Here is a 22,807-nt window from a genome sequence, read left to right on the forward strand (position 1 = left end):
GTTACTTGCAATTGAAACTTTAAGAACGGACAGTTGTCTTTAGCACATGTCTTATCCTCGAATGCTGTTGAAACATTTAATTAAATAAGCAATGTAACAAGTGCACTTCTTGGGTGGTAAGCCAAGCAATATAAATACTTTTTAAAAAAAAGATAGTTAAATAAATTATATATATATATATATATATATATATATATATATATATATATATATATATATATATTTAGAATAATACTGTATATACATGTAGTTTATTTTGAAAAAATTATACAGGGAAACATGATAAATAAAACCTTCAATTGTTCATTAGCTTTATTTTTTTTTTTTTCTCGATATGTTGTACTGTTGAGGAATGGATTATTAAAAAAGCTGTTGAGTTGCTGGAGCCAATGCACTGTTTAGTTTGGTTTGCAGGGTCTGATGAACAGCATGCTGCAGGATTTTGTTACATGCTAGTTTTCTGTGCTTCGTGCACTGGTAGTTTCTTGAAGTCAGCTTGTGCTTTTCTATCCACTATAAATGCCATTGTGTATATGCATAGTCTGCATTTATCTATGCATTTGTATCTATGAATTTGTATTGGATTTTGGCTTGAATTGGCTAGATTGTTTGTACAATGGAATGGTTTGCATTTATTGACTAACAATGATCAGGAATGTATTGGAGTTTCTCATTTTAAACAATTTTTATATATTTTTCAATACTATGTAAATCATTTGTGTACAACTGAATTCTGAAAAAGTGTATTTAGTGCTCTTTGTGTTATTATTTTATCTGTTACTCTGATAAAAGTGTGTCAGTTTGTTTATAAGCTTATAAAAAGACATCTGTATTTAGAATACTTAATTGTTTTCAAGCACAGAGAAGTTATATATGTTTCTCTTTTTTCTACCACATGGCTCTGGTTTCTAGATTCATAAACTGTTGCCTTTCTATACAATCTACTATCTTCATTTCTGTTTTAAAGTTATTAACGCTACACAGCATTCTACAATCATAAAGCTAATCTGGTAAAACACCTTAATACTTATTAACTCACACCATACCATAGAAAAGAACACAACACAAGCATGCCTGCACTGTAATATTCATTTATTTTCAGCATAGGAGCATTTCCAGGTTTGTGTCAGGCTTAGTTTGGCAGTAACCCTCCAGACATTCAGATCCTAAAAAGGGTTAAGAAAGCTCTATTAATACCAGGAGCCTGTGTGGCTAGCTGTGAAAGATAAGATCGGTGGCTAGTAAATCAAAATGCCTCAATAAAATACTTTGCTATACAATGAAAAACTAATATTACATTACATGGTGTTCGCTTTCTTCCACACGCCTTTCCCTGCATGATTGGCATTATTTTAGTGTTCTTACAGTGCTCGAATGAGAATGGATTTTATAGTTTAGTATTTTTTAGCTGCAGCAACCTAATGAAAGTAGTTTTCTTTTATTTAAAAAAATTTGTTCTGGAGTTGTTTTATAAGTGAAGCCCTTCTATTGAAGCATGCTAGTGGACTGCTCACTTTGCTGAACACAAATGGGATCTAATCTGCGCCTGTGGGGTATACCGTCTTTTGAAGTGTCAGTTTTGTGATGAGCAGCCTTAATAAAGGCCTTGTAGTCTGTAAGCAACCTGTGTTGATAATATTGTGACTAATATGGCTTTTATGTCAGCGTTCTGACATCCAAGAACAGAGGAGGAAGATCTGTTATATTTTCTTGCACCTTCATGCACTTGCCTACATCTATATATAATTGTTGAGTGGTGAAATCATGCATGTGGTAGAGTGTGGAGTTTAATTACTGGTGTAACAGACAATAAAGCAGTGTCCTTAACAACTTGTATAGTGTGAGATTCCGTTCTCAAACTTGCATTGAACTCTAATTTATATTTTAACAAATGAATGTCATGTTTTAATAGGTAGATTCGGAAATCTGCACAACAAATATTATATACTATTGTCAATTTTCCTTATTGTTTTAAGTAGAAAAAAATGTGTTTTGTGATTACTATAGGGGGCTGCAACTTTTTAAAATTGTACATGTAATAGTTTGTTTTCACAATATTCCAACTGCAAAGGAAAAAATATGTCAGTGGGAGGGAATTAACAGTGATCCCGACAAAGAGTGATACAATAAGTTAACCTCAATCATAATACATAAAGGTCAGTTTGCTACAGGAGCAGAGACCATTCGCTTAGCAAACTGCATGTTCACTTCTTAGCTTAGAGAATAAAGTATTCACTTTGAAAGCCCAATCATGTTGAGAAGAAGTAAAAAAAAAAAAACCAAGATTTGACCTTGCATGTGAATATATGATTGAAGTAAACATACCTTCACTTTGCTAAGTGAACAATCCATGCTGGTTTAGTAAATCAACTCCATGGCTTGATAAACAGCTAGAATTTTGGGGGTTGATTTACAAAGGGGAAGAGAATGTTCACTTAGTTTAGTTTAAAAAGTAAAGCTTTAAAGTATAAAGTATTCCATGCATTAACCCAGTAATGCCCAAGATAAAGTCCTGGTTTTTTTTTGTTCTTTTTTTTTTATTATTTCCATCCTGATATGCAAATAGAACTGTACAGCCTATTTAGTGCTGTGGTAGAAAAAAAGTTAGTGCTAAACCATTTGGTGATCATTTATTAAAATGCATCTATAGCTCAAACTCTTTTTTTGGATAGATTGTAAAAAGGTTAACACCTCCCCTTTTTCTAAAATCTCCCACAGGGAAACAGACAACAATAAAAAGCTGACAGGGTTCTAGAATTCCTCCACTTACTCTAAAAATATCTTTACTTCTGTTTGTGTTGCCCTTCAAAAGTTTCCTTCACTTCCTGTCTGGTGAAAAGGTTGTCCCCATGACAGTGAGCAGAATGAAATCACCCTAACGGTGCCCCGGAGAGCAGGGAAACCTGAAATGGGTTTTTTATTCTATCTACAAAAATGTAACTTTATACATTTTATTCATGAACGTATTAGCAATCATAGAAGAGGTTGCATATCACTGGACTACTAAAAGTAGTTCTGATCTTCTATGAATGTGTGAATATGGAATGTTTAGCAATTGTGTGCTATTGAAACAGATTGACTGAATGATTGACCTCCATTTGCTGGAACAGCATGATTCTACCATGGCCAATGACAAATCTTGACTCAGCTAGCATTTTCAGCCAATAAAAAAGAAAAACTTTCTAGAATCCATAGATTTTGGAGACCTCAGCATCCATTGACAGACCCTACATATATTTCAATCGGAGGCATAGGATGCACTGAGTAATTTTTAGTGTGAAATTAATGATTTGTGTGTAAATGGTGAATTAAGCCACTATTTAGGTGTTTGAAAATGCTACTATTTTATTCTTATTATATCATTCTCTGGAAATGCTTAGTAGACTGTTTTATTTTATTAATTCTGAAGGTACTTTATGATGTTTTAGATAGTTACAATTTTTACATACAGTACACTGAACATTTTCAGAATCATGCTTTAGCTATCTTACTGTAATTGTCTTGGCATTGTCTTTTAATTTTAACTTAACTTGACGTATTCACTAACAAAACAAGTGCAGTCACTTATAACCTTCAGCCAGTAAGAAGAATCCAGATTTCCCTGAATTCGTTGTATGCCTTTTACATAGTATTTATAAGTGAGCTCATATATTCAATATTTAACACTTATATATTACATATATATATTTGATTAGAGCTAGCTTAAATATCAGTTAAAATGAATATAGTTGTTTATGCTAATTAACAGTATCAAATGTTGGAAAATGAACAGCTCCAAAATACAAGTTTAAGTGCATAAGAAACGTTCAGTAAAAGGAAAAAAAAACAGAAATATACTATATGTATAAAACCAAGAAAGAAAATGTTTAATATAATTAATGTAGACAGACAGGAGGTAAAAAGTTTTGCCTTGTGCTGCAGGTTTCAAAGACTGAATTAAAAGATGTATACATACTCTAACAGATTAGTGAAATGATTAGTATTGGTCTTTTAAAAACGAATTACGACACCAGTAATTCTGCCTGAAAGTATTTAAACTTGAGCTTGGGGACAGGGTTAAGAAATATGTGTCTTAATGATGATTGAAATTATGTGTTTAAAATATGCTTTATTAATGGACACACGTATGCATGTGCATGTCCTTCAAGTGTATGGTGGCTGTAAATTCAGATAACATGTTTATCCCTGTCTGACAATGGAGAACCAAAAATAAAGGTTGCGTGTTAGGTTGATTCTTTTACCCCATGTACAATCTTACACAGGACAAAGAAATTTGGTCAAAGTGAACTGTGTTTTTGAGGAACCGTTTTACAATGAAATGGAATCCTATTGCTTACTTTAAGTTACTGTATCGAAACTACAAATCCCATCATGCCTCTGCCTCTAGGAGTCATACCTGTGATTGTCAGGGTCTTGCAATGTCTCATGGGACTTGTAGTTTCAACACAGCTGGAGGGCCTACCCCTGGCATAAAGAATATGAGTTTTTGGGCACAAGAGATGCACAGGTTCAGTATAGAGCCCCCTGCCAGCAGCTGTACATGGCTGGCCAGTGTTCTGAGTTGTACTCACGTTTAGGGCCCTATCCATTCAGGAACACAATACCCCTGAATGCAGGAATTCCGTATTCAGAACATACATCCCTGAACACATGTGGCCCTAAACTTGAGTATAAATTAAGTAACACTCAGGCCTTGGTAGTATAGTGTGATTGTATCTGGCCGCTGCTGTATATACTGTTCCCTGACTTTGGGACAAACATGACAATAAATTTAGACTAAACAGCGCTGACCCCACTACCTCCAAAAACAATTATATATATAAAATCAATACATTCACTGGTAACTGACACAGTAGCTAGCTCAATAGACAATCGTGTCTGAGTGATAATCTGTGAATTGGTGACTCAAAAATTACAACAGTATCTGATTATTGGTGACTTATTGTATAAGTTATAAAGTGTCTCATGATAAACTGTGCAAATATAGCTAAGATAAAGTGCTTGGTGCTCTGTGCTCCAAAGGTGACTTTATTTACACCGCTAGTGGTTCCGCACCCACCAGATGAGTTGGACTCCTCTGCCGTATGGCTAGAAAAAAAAGCTGTGCTTTGAGGTCACTTAAGGGGGTACCTATCCCTCTACCATGGTCTCCGGACACTTCCGCTGTGTAGGTGGACTTCCTATGGTAACACTGGCAATCCAAGGTATGCAGGCATGGAATACATAAACAGAGGACTCCTCATAGTGTAAAATCCTTTAAAAAACTGTATTCTGCTTATGCATCTTATAATAAAACTCCTTTTAAAACTGTGATCAGCTTAATAAAAATTCTGATGAAAAACGTCCCCGTGCAGCTGTTGGTAACTGTGGAATGGCGCTGTCTGCAGACCAGCATGAAACAGCGCCATTCCACAGTTACCGACAGCTGCACGGGGACGTTTTTCATCAGAATTTTTATTAAGCTGATTACAATTTTAAAAGTAGTGCATAAGAAGAATAAAGGTTTTTAAAGGATCTTACACTACGAGGAGTCCTCTGTTTATGTACTGTATTCAATGCCTGCATACCTTGGATCGCTAGTGTTACCATAGGAAGTCAACCTACACAACGGAAGCGTCCGGAGACCATGGTAGAGGGATAGGTCCCCCCTTAAGTGACCTCAAAGCACAGCTTTTTTTTCTAGCCATATGGCAGAGGAGTCCAACTTATCTGGTGAGTGCGGAACCGCTAGCGGTGGAAATAAAGTCACCTTTGGAGCACGGAGCACCAAGCACTTTATCTTAGCTATATTTGCACAGTTTATCACGAGTCACTTCATAATTTATACTACTGCTACTGTGTCAGTTACCAGTGTATGTATTGATTTTATATATAGATAATTGTTTTTGGACATAGTGGGGTCAGCGCTGTTTAGTCTAAAAGTATTGCCTAAATGTGAGTACCACCTGGGACAGTGTTCAGCTGCATACAGCTGCCGCACATTCAACCAGTCATTGATTTTCACGCTGCACCTGTGCCTCCTTTGCACCAAAAACACTCCCAGTTCTTATGCTGTATGAACCAAAGCGCCCATGTGCTTTAGTCTTTATGATTTAGATACTTTACTAAAGGATTTAAGAATGTTAATAAAATAAATGGTGTTAGTAACAACTTCAATTATCCAATCCTGTGTAGATGAAATAGGAAAACAGTGATTTTATTTTCACACAATTTGATAATTAAAATTAATCTTTACACAGTGTATTGTGTGAACATTCTTAATTTATTTAGTAAATCAGCCTGACGTTGTTGTTTGTTTGAGTGCTTTTTTTTATACCAATATGTTAAAAGTAAATGTAAGCTCAAATAGTGAACATCTATTAATTGCTGCATTTTGGTCTGTTGAAGCTGAAGTATGGCCAAAAACTATTTTTGTATATATGCACAGTAAACTTAGTTTAACTCTAATGAACTGTTCCCTATCTCTTGCTGCTGTAGTGTTTATTTTTTTTTTTTTACCTTTATTCGGCCCGCAGTTTCCTAATGGCTAAGGATGGCGGGTGCTGAGGCTTGTAGTTCTGGTTGTAGTACAGATATCACAGGAGGTCACTTGCTTGGATGCAAGGCATTCTATTAAGGGAGGACAGAGAACTCCAATCACAGAAAGCCTGCCTTGCATTCCTTGAAGAGATTGTAAGGCTTTTTTTGAATGGAAGAAGTTCCAAGCGAGGGATCTCCTGTGATATATCTGCTGAAACCGAAACTACAAGTCTCAGTGCAGCATGCTCAGTGTCGACAGGAGACTTTGGGTTTAAAAACTTAACAGTGAAAGTTTTAACAAATACTGCAGCACCCAGAGATGAGGACCATTTAATTAGAGGTAGCTTATTTGTATTGTGCACATGTAAAAAAGAGTTTTTGGCCATACTTCAGCTTTGACTATAACATTGGGAGCATTTAGTTACATCTGTGCCTGATTTAGTTACATCTGTGTTGATTCTGCCAGAAATCCAGTGGTGAACTACTGAACATCTTTCTCTTATGTCATGGAGATGAGGAGGGGGGTAGGTTTTCTGTAGTCCAAATCAGGAGCATGCAGCCAAAAGCTATCCATACAACAGTAGAATTTTGTTTGAATGTTTGTATGTAATTTATTTCATTCAAAAGCCCTTAAAATTTCATCCAGACCTGCTACTTGAAGGAAAACTCAGGCATATTAAACAGTTTTTTATGCCTAGGTAGTCCATGCCTGCATACCTTTGATTGCCAGTGTTACCATAGGAAGTCCACCTACACAGCGGAAGCGTCCGGAGACCATGATAGAGGGATATGTCCCCCCTTAAGTGACCTCAAAGCACAGCTGACTCTTTCTAGCCATACGGCAGAGGAGTCAAGCTCATCTGGTGAGTGCAGAACTGCACTCCAAATCAGGAGCAAGCAGCAAAAGCTATCCATACAACAGTAGAATTTTGTTTGAATGTTTGTATGTAATTTCTTTCATTCAAAAGCCCTTACAATTTCATCCAGACCTGCTACTTGAAGGAAATCTCAGGAATATTAAACAGTTTTTTATGCCTAGAACATACAGTGGCTTGCGAAAGTATTCGGCCCCCTTGAACTTTTCAACCTTTTGCCACATTTCAGGCTTCAAATATAAAGATATAAAATTTTTATTTTTTGTGAAGAATCACCAACAAGTGGGACACAATTGTGAAGTAGAACGAAATCTTTTGGATTTTTGAAACTTTTTTAACTAATAAAAAAATGAAAAGTGGGGCGTGCAAAATTATTCGGCCCCCTTGCATTAATACTTTGTAGAGCCACCTTTTGCTGCGATTACAGCTGCAAGTCGCTTGGGGTATGTCTCTATCAGTTTTGCACATCGAGAGACTGAAATTCTTGCCCATTCTTCCTTGCAAAACAGCTCGAGCTCAGTGAGGTTGGATGGAGAACGTTTGTGAACAGCAGTTTTCAGCTCTTTCCACAGATTCTCGATTAGATTCAGGTCTGGACTTTGACTTTGGCCATTCTAACACCTGGATACGTTTATTTGTGAACCAATCCTTTGTAGATTTTGCTGTATGTTTGGGATCATTGTCTTGTTGGAAGATAAATCTCCGTCCCAGTTTCAGGTCTTTTGCAGACTCCAACAGGTTTTCACCCAGAATGGTCCTGTATTTGGCTGCATCCCCTCAATTTTAACCATCTTCCCTGTCCCTGCTGAAGAAAAGCAGGCCCAAACCATGATGCTGCCACCACCATGTTTGACAGTGGGGATGGTGTGTTGAGTGTGATGAGCTGTGTTGCTTTTACGCCAAACATATCGTTTTGCATTTTGGCCAAAAAGTTTGATTTTGGTTTCATCAGACCAGAGCATCTTCTTCCACATGTTTGGTGTGTCTCCCAGGTGGCTTTTGGCAAACTTTAGACGAGACTTTTTATGGATATCTTTGAGAAATGGCTTTCTTCTTGCCACACTTCCATAAAGGCCAGATTTGTGCAGTGTACGACTGATTGTTGTCCTATGGACAGACTCTCCCACCTCAGCTGTAGTTCTCTGCAGTTCATCCAGAGTGATCATGGGGCTCTTGGCTGCATCTCTGATCAGTCTTCTCCTTGTCTGAGCTGAAAGTTTAGAGGGACAGCCAGGTCTTGGTAGATTTGCAGTGGTCTAAAACTCCTTCCATTTCAAAATGATCGCTTGCACAGTGCTCCTTGGGATGTTTAAAGCTTGGAAAATCTTTTTGTATCCAAACCGGCTTTAAACTTCTCCACAACAGTATTACGGACCTGCCTGGTGTGTTCCTTGGTCTTCATGATGCTCTCTGCGCTTTCAACAGAACCCTGAGACTATCACAGAGCAGGTGCATTTATACAGAGACTTGATTACACACAGGTGGATTCTATTTATCACCATCAGTCATTTAGGACAACATTGGATCATTCAGAGATCCTCGCTGAACTTCTGGAGTGAGTTTGCTGCACTGAAAGTAAAGGGGCCGAATAATTTTGCACGCACCACTTTTCAGTTTTTTAATTGCTAAAAAAGTTTAAAATATCCAATAGATTTCGTTCCACTTCACAATTGTGTCCCACTTGTTGGTGATTCTTCACAAAAAATTAAAATTTTATATCTTTATGTTTGAAGCCTGAAATGTGGCAAAAGGTTGAAAAGTTCAAGGGGGCCGAATACTTTCGCAAGCCACTGTACACCTTACAATATGTACAATTTTGCCAAATGAAAACCAGACTGATAGAATTTATTTTGTTCAAGAAAAAAATAGCATTCTGCTTTTTCTATTTTTTCTAACCATTAGATAATTGATTAAACGTTCCAAAAACAAAAATTTTTGAACAGAATTCTATCAGTGTATGGTGAGCTTAAAACTGAATTCCACGAATTCCGCCACTTTGTAAAAAGTGAAGGCACATTATGAGTTAAGCACAAGGAGCTGCATGACATTTCCTGGGCTTATCTCTATGATTTATATCTGTCAGGTTTATTGCTCTGCTGGGAAATACATTTGAGTGTGAGACACTGGGGGCTGTGAGAGAGGAGAAAGGCACACAGATCAGCTATGCCCACCTCTCCCCACTGCTGCCCATTCAGAGAAGCCTTTGTATTTTGTGAATGTGTTCACATAATACAAATGCTTCTGTGAATGAACAGGGGGGAGGGGCAGGCATACCAGCTGCAGCGACTCTCCTGTTCAAGATGCATAGCTCAGAAGGATCAGCGTCACTCTCCCAAAACTACAGCCTACTGTCTTTCCGGAAGTACTATATAGCTGTCAGATATAAATAATAGAGCTAAGCCCAGGAGATATCATGCACCTTGCTGAACTCAAAGCAGAGTTCCACCCGAAATGTGTTTCCTCCCCCCTCCTCACATTTGGCATCTTTCAGGGGGGAGGGGGGAACGGGGACCTTTTTTTGACAGGTCCCCTTCCCCACTTCTGGGAGACGGGGCACGGTCCCATCTCCCAGAAGTTCAGCCCTCCTCTTTCACCTGCCGCTGGGCCGATTAGAAAGCGCAGCACGATTCGCGCATGCACAGTAGGCAACCAGCAAGTAGGGAACCTTTACCAGGAATGGTGGCGGAAACATCTGGGAGTTGATCCGAAGATGGGCTGGGGTGCTGACATTGCGGGCTCCCTGGAAAGTGACCTAATATTAAAAGTCAGCAGCTGCAGTATTTGAAGCTGCTGACTTTTTTTTTCACCCAGGCTGGACCTCCTCTTTAAAGAGTAAGTTCACATTTACAGAAAAATCAGTAAGGTGAACTTACACAGGACCCACTCCCCATCCCTCTGCGAAACAAAAAACTTAACAGAACACTCTTCTATAATGTAGAAAATGACCTGTGTAATGTGTGGTGTGCTCAGAGCCAGTATACCTTAACAACTCTGGCACCCTGTGGTTGTTAGAATTGGATGTTAGAATTGGATGCATGATCTAAGGCAGGGGTAGGCAACCTCGGCACTCCAGCTGTTTTGAAACGAAAAATCCCATCATGCCTCTGTCTCTAGGAGTCATACCTGTGATTGTCAGGATCTTGCAATGTGACTTGTAGTTTCACCACAGCTGGAGGGCTGAGGTTGCCTACCCCTGGTCTAAGGTGTAGATAGAATTTGGACAAACTAGCCATCTTATGGGTAGACCCCATTTCTCAGCAAACCTTCACTGACTCCTTAACCTGGCTCCTTCAATTTGTTTAATCAAAGTTTGTCGAGCTGGGCGGTGTCAGAAGGGCCACCTATGGCTCGACTTAGGTGCGATATGCTTGAATCAGCAAAATTTGTACCAGCTTAACTCCTTAATTCCTGATGTGCAATAGTTTAAAGAAGGCTAATATGGTCACATTGAGGTATTCATTGGGTATTTCAAGATATGCATAATTTTTATTGAATGCATTACTAAAATTAGTTTTTTTGTAGTTTCCTATAGTTCAGCTGTAATTTGCACTTATTTAATTTTCAGATACAAAAAGGTATAAAAAAATATTAATGGATAACAAAGCTGCTTTCATTTGTGCCAGTTTTTGTAGTGGGCTCTGCGCCTCTGAATTATAAAGTAATTTAAATTAACTCTTAAACTATACATGTTAAATCACTTTAGTGTAGTAAAGATGAGTAAGACTTTACATACGGTGCCAGCAGAAAGCTGTTAGAGGTTGAGCTTTTTCATTTTAACAATTAAAGATTTTTCTAAAATCCATAAATTATTCAAAATTCCCAGCACAGTGCAGCAGTGATATGCCTTTGGGGAAAAGGAGGCAATGGATTGCACAGTTCATTAAATGTGCAAAGATTAAGATGGGTTATAAATTTTGGACATAGTAAGAGATCATTAAATACTTTAAGGTTAATACTAAAGAATGTATAAATTAATTTTAAAGAATATTTTACGTGGTATTTTATATAAGCTGCACACAAACACATATATTTGGCTTGTGGTTAAAACTAGCTGAAGTCCTTAGAGGAAACCTGGGCTTCACAACAGATTTATTGCCCCATTCACAACAGCATATATTCTCCTTTGCTTGCACCTACTCTATGCTGCTCCATTTAGCCAGTATGGCTTAGAGACATTCCTCCAAGATGCTCTAGTAAGAATCAAGTTCACTTTAATGCCTCATTCCCCACCAGCACATATTCACCTGTCTTTACTTCCTCGTCACTCTGTTCAGCTGATTGAAGAAAAGGTAAGGTAAAAATATGCTGCTGGGGAGCTTGGCATTAAAATACACATTACTTTTCCTACCATGGGCAAGCATAGGTTTACTTTGCATCAAACATAGGTATATAAATGTGTGTATACAAGTGCTTTCTGTCAGCAACAGTTTTTTGGTCAAAACAAAAAAGGAAATGGCTGGACATACCATTTATTCAAAGTTATTGCTGGATCTAGATACTTGCTGGATACTAAGTAAGCCACAGATAGAACAGGGAGATTAAAGAAGGACAGGAAAACTTTTGCCTCAGAACCTCCTTTTGTCTTTTTTTTTATAATTGAATTTTTATTAAAGTTTTTACTAGCTTTTACAAATTGCACAAAACCAGAGAAAAAAAGCAAGTATCCACAAATCCAGCTTCACATAACAATGAGAGGTTCAGAGTTCAATACACCATACAGTACAAGTAACAAACTCAAAAGTCCGTCATACATATTCACGAGTAACTGAGATGACTCAATTAAATTATATCACAGCCCATCACTTAATTACGCAAGCAGATTATGATATCAATAGAGAATGAGGTTTCAGCTTATATAAGGTAAGCAAAAATTAAGTAACAGGTAATAAAGATTAAGAAGATCCAGGCAATAAGAAGGAACCTTAAAGTGTTGTCCATAAACACCAAAGTAACTATGCTGGAACATATGATAACAACTTAATCACACCAGGGAGAAATAGTCATTATAGTCTGCAACAATTAGGTTATATTAGCATCGCTAAGTAAGGAGGTATGTCATTCTGGGAAGCTATAGGGTGAGGAATCCCACATGAGCCATATCTTAATAAAGAAATCTACCTTGTCCCCTATTTTTACAGTAAAATACTCCATTCTCCTTACCTTAACTATAGCATTAGGTAGTTGAGTCTGGGATGGAGTTACAGTGGTTCTCTAGCAGTTGAGGCTGGTGCTAAATATTAAACAAACGCCAACCCCCCTCCAATGGGAGACAGACAGGAATGTGACACCCCCCAGCAGGCAACGGAAGGAAATGCGGCGGAGATCAGAGGCCTCCTTACCTTAGGAAGGGGGCAGATTGGGCAGACATTGATCCGGGCTGCAGCTCCTCGTTTCGGGGCCATTGCTTCTCCTCCAGGTCCGAAGAGGAAGTGGGTCCTGATTGGGACCCGATTGGCCGGGAGTCTTAAGACTCCCTGGCCAATTGGGTCTCAGGAGCTGCTTCCTAATTGGCCAGGAGGAGAATCAGGAAGACAATAGCGAACATTAGTTACAGTTGGTCACAGAAGCAGTGCTCTGCGCCCCAAGCCCACCCTTTTTTGAAGCCAATTAGAGCCTCAAAAAAAAAACCCCTTTGAAATCAATGCGTATGGTGCCCCACATGTAGATTAGGGGGCCGGATGCATAGATGGGGGGGCGGTGCCCGTGCGCCCCTATGGACGGGCCGCCACTGTTCTCCAGTGAATCAGTATGAGCAGTCTGGTCGCAGTTAAGATCTAGGTAGCCAATTTTTTTAGAAGATTTAGAAATTCCTGGTAAAGATAAAACCAGAAGGCAATGGATGAGATCTAATGGGAGGGAAGTATCTAACACCCTGCTAAGTACTTGGATCACAGTTACCCAATCTGGTTGTATGAGGTTACATTACCAAAAAACATGGTATAAGGTGCCCATGGATTGACCACATCTCCACCAGGCAAAAGATACTGTAGAGTTGTAAGTATAAAAGACATCTGAGGTCTTATACCAAAACATTAGGATTTTATAAATGTTTTCCTTATAAACTGCAAAGCAAGAATTTTGCAGCTGCTGCCCATATTTTGTCCCACAGTACTAAGGGAATTGGATGACAGAAATTAATTTCTCCCCTTATGATATACAGATGTTGGTTCTTAGTGATCAGAGAAGCTTCAAGTAGTAGTTTTTATATAGAAGAGATCAGATATAATTGGGAAGGACCTTGGGTGCAAAAATGTTCAAATGCAGTGGGGCGTTCTAAAGTTAGTTGTTTCAGGTTGTTTAGAGATGAAGTAGTGCCTGAGCTGTAAATAGAAGTTAAATTGGCTGGCGGGTATTGTCTTATTAGAGGATTATTCCTCAAATGTATAGAGCTTGCGAGTGGTCAGATGGATGAAGTGTCCAAGTTGGAACAGTCTAGCTTGTGCCCATGGGAGCATATGTACAGGGGATAAACTATCAGTCAGTTCTGGGTTATACAACACGTTAATTAAACGAGAGGGGTAATATAGGGCCATTGTTAACTTGCATTTTTCCATATTTGTAGGGTGTATGCCATAGAGGCTAGTGAGCGATGTTTCAAGGTGGCAGTGCTGTTGTCGTTATGGGCCCAAATCAAACAGTTGAGGTGTACAGGGAACAACTGACTCTGTTCCATCTCTGTTCTATTGTTGGGGGGCATGTTGTGACGTCCAGAGCATGATGTGGCTTAGAGACAAATCATAGCCATTCCATTGTTTCAGTAGTTTATATATCTCCTTGAAAAGTGCATGTGTGTGTGTGTGTGTGTGGGGGTGAAATTTAGTGCTCAAGTACCTAATAGAGTGTTGGCACCAATGATAGGGATGGTTAGTTTGCAATACCATAACTTGAGTGGCACTGCCATGGAGGTACGACGTACTGACCGGATTACTATGCTCAGGGTGAGGAGTGGAGGCTGCAAGTCCATTACAACCTCCATTGAGTGACCACAGAGGGACTTAACAGATTCATATCCTAATATCCTCTCCTGTCTATACCATCTTGTTCCTGTCATTGGCCCTAAATATATATGCTTGCAACCTGAGGTCTGGGACCTCCGTGGGGTTATTTTGGTCAGGTCCATGATCCACGCCAACCCTCCAATCACGCCATCTGCTGCAGTAACTATTCAGATCCATTTTTGACCAAATATACATCTGAGCTTTGCATCATTCATCTTATGTTGATTGTTGAACGTACATTTCTCCTATATATTTACCCCTGACGAAAGGCTTGAACCTGAAATGCGACGGGTACGGAAGATTTATTTCTCGGATATTGCAGAGTATTGCTATTTATGTATACTATGTCAATATACTCATACAATCATCATGTTATTTGTTCTACCTGTTATTCTAGATCATCACATTTGTGACTGATCTTTTTACATGTCCAATAAATATTGATTTTACCTATTTTATTGTTACCGTTCACAATCCCATCTAGGGGGTAACCTTTTTCTTCTAACTTGAGTGGGAGGTATATGTTTAGGTAAAGCCTCTGTCTTTGTGGAGTTTATCTCAGAGGGCAAAAATTGTCCATGAGCCAATGTGGGATCAGAAGCGTAGTATGAGAACTAGTAAGGGTAAGGAGGATATTGTCTATACATAAGGAAAGCTGATATTCCAGATGGGGATTCCATGAATATTTTTATTCGCTCGAATGACACCGGAGGGGGGAGGAGACAGATGAGTGAAAGTTCCTTCTGTATGTTTATGCAGTCATTTAAATGATTCAAGATTAGGAAGAACTGTTTGTATATTTTTTTACAAAATTGAATTCACAAGTTTTGGGTGCTTTGTAGCCTAAGTATTGGTGTACCATTTATTTTTCACTCATCTGGGAGAGACATTGCTACGAGGAGGTATACACTGCATCTGATAAGCTTGCTTGACTATCTGGAAATGTAGTTCAGTTGTGTGGCACTTTGCTTAAAAAAAAGGAAGCGTAAATAAAAAAAAGTAAAATATTATATGTGTGGTATCTTTTTTTTTTACAAAAGGTCCAGTATAAGTTAAACTAGTAGTTTAAAAAAATACCTGGATCATTGAATCATTGCCAGTTAAAGGGATGCCCTTAATCATGAATTACTGTTGCTTATACATTACTATTCACTCACTATACACACTATATTTAAGTGTCAACATAATTGCAGTTTTACAAGGATATTCCAGAATGTGTAGGCTACTGCATGTGATATTATTTTCCTTGAATTAGAGGCTGAAGAGGTACAAAGGCAGTGCTGTTTCATCTCCATTGACAATATTTTTCACTTTTTTTTTTTTTAATTATAGCAATAGCAGATCCAATGACTGCTCTTGATCACAGTAAATAATGGTTGCATACCAATATGGGACCTGTCGCAAATGCTTACACCATTGGAGAAGTAATTTGAATCTGTATTTTAGATGTCTTTTGTAATAAAAAAAAAGACAACACCCTGCAACAGAAGGCAATTTATACCTATCCACCCCACCACCAGTTCCTAGAATCTTCACTCTCTACTAGTAGAGTGAATCCACTGGCTGAATCTTCAGCACACAAAACACTTCTGGGTGACTCAAGTGCCTGGTCCCCGATGCTCACTATGGTACCACCCCCCAACCCCTACATCACTTATATGGAACCACACCAGGTTGTGGGGTACAGGCATCTGACACACCTGGAAACGTATTCTGTCCCAGGAAATTTTACAAATCATCTTATGTATGAAGTGTGCAAATCTAATATTGTCTGCCACTTCTGTCTGACATATTGATGGAGTTTTCAAAGGGTAATAGGAACACCATCCCAGCAAAGTGTCTGTAATAAAAATAGTTGAATGGTTTATTGCTATCCAAATATCAATTAATTTGAATGATTGAAATAGTAAATTATACGCTACACTTTAGAATATTACACAATAAATGTGTGCTAAAGATTAAAACCAACACGTGTAGCGCACAAGTCCACGTGTTTGTTTTAATCTTTAGCACACATTTATTGTGTAATATTCTAAAGCGCAGCGTATAATTTACTCTTTTTGTCTAAGTGCACAAGCTTATGAGACGTGTAACGCTTGCAGCTGGTTAGTGATACTTATTTGGCTTTGGGTTGATTGAGGCTCGCAGGAATTTTATCACTTTCCTAACTTGAATGGTTGGCCCACCCCAAATTGAAATATCATAGACACTGTATGGTTTTGGCATAGGACTGCTTGTTATTGGTTCAGAGACTTCTTGCACAGGAGGAGGGGAAAATGTGGCAAAATATGGGTTAGCACATAGTTATATTTAATTTAGTGTTAGATTTAAAGAGGGTTAAAGCCCAACTCCAGGAATTAAACAACTACCATTGCAGCGAGGCCCCCTGCACTGTAAAGGTTAAATGCTTATTAATTTTAGGGGATAAGGAATGAGGTATAATACATACCTTACTCCTTGCCCCGGCACTCTCCTCAACTCCACGATGCAAATGACTCCTCTCCATCCTCACATATAACGCAGGGCTCTTGGCATCATCATGCGACTACACCCCAGAACGCACAGATGTTGGAAGCCTGCCAGAATTGCAAATAAGGTAAGTCTTATTCCTTATACGTTATTCCTCATCCTCTAGAGTTAATGAGTATTTAACTTTTGCAGTGCAGGGGGAGCATTTTTTGTAATTCCTGGAGTTGTCTTTAAAATGTTTGTGGGGAAATGCAAGTTTTGACAGCTTATTTCAAGGGTTAGGCTAAGGGTTAGGAGTGGAGTCTAAGTGTTAATGGCTTATTTTAGATGTAAAATTTTGGGAGGCAGGGAGTTAGGGGTCCGTAATAACTAACAGAACCAGACCATCAAAACTGAGAACATAAGGGGTTGATTTACTAAAGGCAAGTGCAGTTGCTCCAGGGCTTAGTAAATGATGGAGAGCTCTGCTGACTTTCATCATCCAATCATGTGCAAGCAAAAATGCTGTATTTTTTAATTTTCATTGAACATGATTGGGTATTCTTTGCAAAGTGAAGGTTTACCTCATTTACTAAGCTGTGGAGCAACTGCACTTTGCGAAGTGCACAGCCTAATTTTAGTAAATCAAACCGTGTCTCTTTAAAGTTTTTAAAGCGGGATTCCGTCAAAAAAAAAAAAATTAAAGTCAGCAGCTACTAACAGTGTAGCTGCTGACTTTAAATAAGTACTTACCTGTCCTGGGTGTCCGCGATGTCGGCCGCCCGAGGCCGAACCATCCCTCGGCTCTCGGGTCCCGGCACCGCCATCCTAGGAAAGGGAAACAGGCAGTGGAGCCTTGCGGCTTCACTGCCAGTTTCCTACTGCGCATGCGCGAGCGGCGCTCCATTCTGAGAAAAGGACCCGTGGTGTTCTGGGAACACACACTGTTCCCAGAAGACAACGGGGCCGCTCACTGAGGAGAAGAACTCACCGCGAAATAGGTAGAGGCAGATTAGGAAGACTGCCTAGCAACAAGGGTTTGGGTAAGTTTAAATTTTTTTTTTTTTTTTTTATTTTTTTTTTAGGATTTTTGGTGATTTTTTTTTTCAGGGTGGCCCCCCACTTTAAGTAACGTTTTTTGTTGCAAAGATTTCAGATACACATGACTATATTTGCAAAACAAATACTTCTTATTTGATATTTTCAACTGTACTGACATTGTACATAAAGTGAATTAATGAATTCATCACAGTGTCTGTGCGCGAGCCAGCTATTTGCTACATATCTAGTGTTCTTTTTTCTCTTAAGGAATGGCATTATATGTATATAGATGTCAGCTCAGCTGTTCGTGAATTAAAACATGTTGGATATGCAGCCTGTTTTCTGTAAAATGCTACTGTGGACAAAAGGAGAGAGGGTGTTGATTTTCATTTAGGGAGTTACACTTTGGAAAGCCAGCCAGATGTTTGTATCCCTCACTTTATAACATCTTACATTTTAATATCTTCTATTTTATAATTTACTGGTGCTTTCCTATATTCATAAGTCACTGTTATTAAACTTTTATTCCACTCCTACACCTCCTAGCTTGCAAAAATCTAAAGGTCGAAGGATTCTACAGTATATTTTCCCAGGTCTCATTGTCACTTAGCGGCTGTACCAAAATGTATAGATGTACTGTATTGCTCATTTACTTGAAATTATTTCAATGCTACAAAATTTTTGTTCAGGGAAAAATGAAAATATCAGCTCTGGTATACAGTAGATATCCATAATCTTGTAAAAATGTACATTATTCAGGGCTGATTGGGCTGATTCCGTATTTGGATTATCAAAAGTCTGATTTCTTGCTTTTTTCCAGCAAGATATTTATTGCTATAGAGTTCAAAATCATCTTGCTTCAAAAAGAAGTTTGTTTAACCACTTGCCTACCAGGGACTTACATCCCCTTCCTGCCCAAGCCATTTTTCAGCTTTCAGCGCTGTCGCACTTTGAATGACAATTGCGCGGTCGTGCTACACTGTACCCAAACCATTTTTTTATAATTTTCTTCACACAAATAGAGCTTTCTTTGGGTGGTGTTTAATCACTGCTGGGTTTTTTATTTTTTTTTAAAAAAGAAAGACCAAAAATTTGGAAAAAAAAAAGTTTTTTACTTTTTTTCTGTCAGTAAATTTTGTAACTAAGTAATTTTTCACCTTCCCTGATGTGCGCTGATGAGGCGGCAATGATGGTCACTGATAGGCTGAACTGGTGGGCATTGATGAGGTGGCATTTATGGGCACTGATGAGGCGGCATTTATGGGCACTGATTAAGTGGCACTGATGAGGAGGCACTAATATGCTGCACTTATGGGCACTGATAGGTGGCACTGATATGTGGCACTGATGAGCACTGATAGGCAGCACTGATGGGCACTGTTAGATGACACTGATGGGCACTAATAGGCAGCACTGGTGGGCACTAATAGGCGGCACTGGTGGGTACTGATAGGCGGCACTGGTGGGCACTGAGAGGCGATACTGATGGCCATTGATGGGTGGCACTGATGGGCATTACTGATGGGCATTGATTGACAGCAGTTATGGGCATTGATGGGTGGCACTGATTGCCAGCACTGACTGGCATCGCTAATTAGCACGGATTGGTGGCACTTGTGGGCAGTGGTGGGCACTGATTACTGCTACTAATAGCTGGCATTGGTGGGCAATGGTGGGCACTGATTGGTGACACTGTGTTGTACTATTGTAATCAGGGCACTGATGATCAGTGCCCTGATTACATTGCTCTATGGCCCCCTGTGAGGAGATGCCGCTGATCGTCTCTCCTCTACTCACAGTCTGTCAGTGTGAGGTGAAGAGAGCCGATTACCGGCACTTCCTTGTTTACATGTGATCGGCCGTGATTGGACACAGCCGATCACATGGTTAAAGAGCCGTGGAAGCGGCTCTTTACAGAGATCAGGGCCGCGCTGTGTCCTAACAATGCCGTCATATGATGTCTTCCCAGAACGAGAGCCGCACCACCCCGCCATCATTTGAGGGCGGGGCGGGCGGCAAGCAGTTAAAATCTTTGCAAATTTATTAAAAATAAAAAAGGAAAAAAACTCACATGTACATACGTATTCACAGCCTTTGCCATTGAGCTCAGGTGCATCCTGTTTCCACTGATAATCCTTGAGATGTTTCTACAACTTGATTGGTGTCCACCTGTGTTAAATTCAGTTGAAAGGAACATACCTGTCTATATAAGGTCTCACAGTTAACAGTGCATGTCAGAGCACAAACCAAGCCATGAAGTCCAAGGATTTGTCTGTAGACCTCCGAGGCAGGATTGTACAGATCGGGGGAAGGGTATAGAAAAACTTTTGCAGGTGACCGCCCGGCCAAACTGAGCGATTTGAGGAAAAGGGCCTTAGTCAGGGAGGTGACCAAGAACCTGATGGTTACTCTGTCAGCTGGATTCTGAAAAAGTCTTCACTGCAGGGCTACCCCGTCCTCTTCCTGTAGCTGAACTTCTAATGTTCAGGTGTGTAATATCTTCAGGCTCCTGGCTGAACTGCTGTGAAAAATCATCCCGACAGGGACCCATCACACCATCTCTTATTGGGGGAGAGGATCCTGTGACTCAGTGGGCTCCCTCTATCCACAGATTGTGTTATAGGCAGTGAAAGGAATCAAAGAGGTTCAGCCACAGGAAGAGATCAGGGCATCCATGCATCCCTGTATGGGGGTGGAAAACCACGCTCAAGAGCAGAGAACTGAGAAAATGTACTACAGCTGCATCAAAAACCAATGAATATCAGTGTGGCAAACAACAGTATTAAAAAATAAGTGTGCTTGCAGTAAAATACAAAAATTGATGACTAAAAAGTGATCATAGGCGATACATATGAAAAGGTAAAAAAAATTGACAAATATAAGTGACAAAATAAAAGTGACAAATGAAATAAAAATAGAGGTAAGAGTGATTGAAATTACATCAACAAAATGATACAAAAGAAGTCCATTCATAAGTCCAAACACTTGATGAGGGCAAGTAGATCCAATGGAGGAAGATCAAGCATCCAAAATTCATCCACCTTCACCCAAATGGGAAAAAAGGGGAAGAGGCAGATGTAAAGAGGGTCCCCAAATTGATGGTGAATCCAAAAAATGATAAGACTATGCTCTTACCAGAAACGGTGGACCTCCTGAAGAGCAAGGTCTCACTCACAGGCAGATAGAGCCCTCTGCAGGGACAAATGGACCTCCAGTGTGTCTGTGTCTTTAAACGTCCATGGCGTTCCAGTGGCAAGCAGACCCAAGATCCCAATCTGAAAGGAACACTCATTGGTCGAAACGACCGTGAGTGTAAAAATCGAAAATCCCTGCATCCCAGTAGTGAAGATTTTTCCAGAATACAGCTGCCTGCATGATTGAGACATCCTAATTATAGGCAAATGATGTCACAAAACCGTAGCGCAAAAAGAAAAAAAAAAACACTAAACTTACATTTTAAGGAATGTCTACAGCTAAGCTACCTATTTACGTGAACAAGCATCCGTCCACCCTTCTCTATTTAGGGATAGCCCATTCTCCAACATACAATACCCTCCACAAGTCAATCTTCCCTCTTTACTTAAAAAAAGTTAAATAGTCTTTTTGAAATATGGCTTTATTTTCCTATAACATAGTTTGGCAGAATCCATGCCAAAAAAATGGCATACAGTATTCACTCAAACTTTACTTTTCCATGCTAAATATTGTAACATTTATTGTAACCCCAAATTTCAGCAAAACACTATTGCTTATATGAATAGATTATGTTTAATTCACACCAGAGCCCCCCCCCCTTTCTTTTTTTTTCTTTCTTGTTTCTTTTCTCTTCTCATTTACCATTTTCTTTCCCTTAACTTACAAAGCATCTCGTCTTTATACTCTCCATCACATAAAGCTGAACATAGATGGCTTCCCCCTCTCTTCCCCTTTGTCTACACTAGGACTTGGTATATCGTTTCTCCAACAGTCAATAAACAGAGATTATACAATTAGATGACCTGCTGCTGGAATCTATGTTCTATATTATAAGGTTTTCTAAACTTCTTGATTGTTATCCCTCTGAGAGCAGCATTATGGGAGACCTACAGCCCTAATCATAAAATCACCCAAATTGACCAAAACATTTAATCTCATGTCTATTTGCTGCTTATAATACAGGCTAAGCCAAAGCATTTTTAGATATAATAGGGAAAGAGTAGAATCTCTGTCAGAATTTTGCTGCTGTCCCTAGCCATGTCACTTACTGTTTTTGTGACTTGTATTAACTAGGATGAAAAGTGAGGGGAAATGAACATGGTCAATATTAAAATCACCATTTTTACTGTCAGGCATAGATAGAAGCTCTGTCAGGTTTTTTCATTGCTTTTTGCAACTCTGTGAAAGATTTCCATTGCTTCCTATTTCTGTTATTGGTGCCGCTTTGGAAGTTACCTTAAGTCTTTCTGTTAGGGGGAGAACCCCTAGGGGCTTCCAGGATGGAGAAAGATATAGAGATCCTAGTAGAAGACAGACTGAGCAATAGCATGCAGTGTAAAGCTGCAGCTACCAAAGCCAGCAGAATATTAGCATGCATTAAAAAGTTAATTTATTCCAGAGATAAAACAATTATTCTGCCACTTTATAAAACTCTGGTTCGGCCGCATCTGGAGTATTCCGTCCAGTTCTGGTCACCAATCCTCAGAAGGGATGTGCTGGAGCTGGAGAGAGTCCAGAGAAGGGCAACTAAATGAATATGGGGACTGGAGCACCTTAATTATTAGGAATGACTACAAGCCCTAAATTTATTCTCCCCGGAGAAGAGACGCTTGGGATCCCAGCCTAAGTATACAACTTTTCAGTCCCAGGGAGTGTAAGAGGACATGGAGCCACACAATGAGACTGGAAGGGAAGTGGTTTAAGCTGTGTAGGGGGGTTTTCACTGTCAGG

The 22,807-nt window shown here is 39.3% G+C and overlaps 1 protein-coding gene across 7 annotated transcripts in view; it reads left to right on the top strand.

Annotated features, from left to right (window-relative positions):
* EYA4 (EYA transcriptional coactivator and phosphatase 4) overlaps positions 1 to 22,807 on the top strand; it is a 403,396-nt gene that overhangs the window by 194,484 nt on the left and 186,105 nt on the right. The window lies entirely within an intron of this gene.

This window comes from Aquarana catesbeiana, linkage group LG04, assembly GCF_042186555.1.
Source record: "Aquarana catesbeiana isolate 2022-GZ linkage group LG04, ASM4218655v1, whole genome shotgun sequence".
NCBI classification, from domain to species: Eukaryota; Metazoa; Chordata; class Amphibia; order Anura; family Ranidae; genus Aquarana; species Aquarana catesbeiana.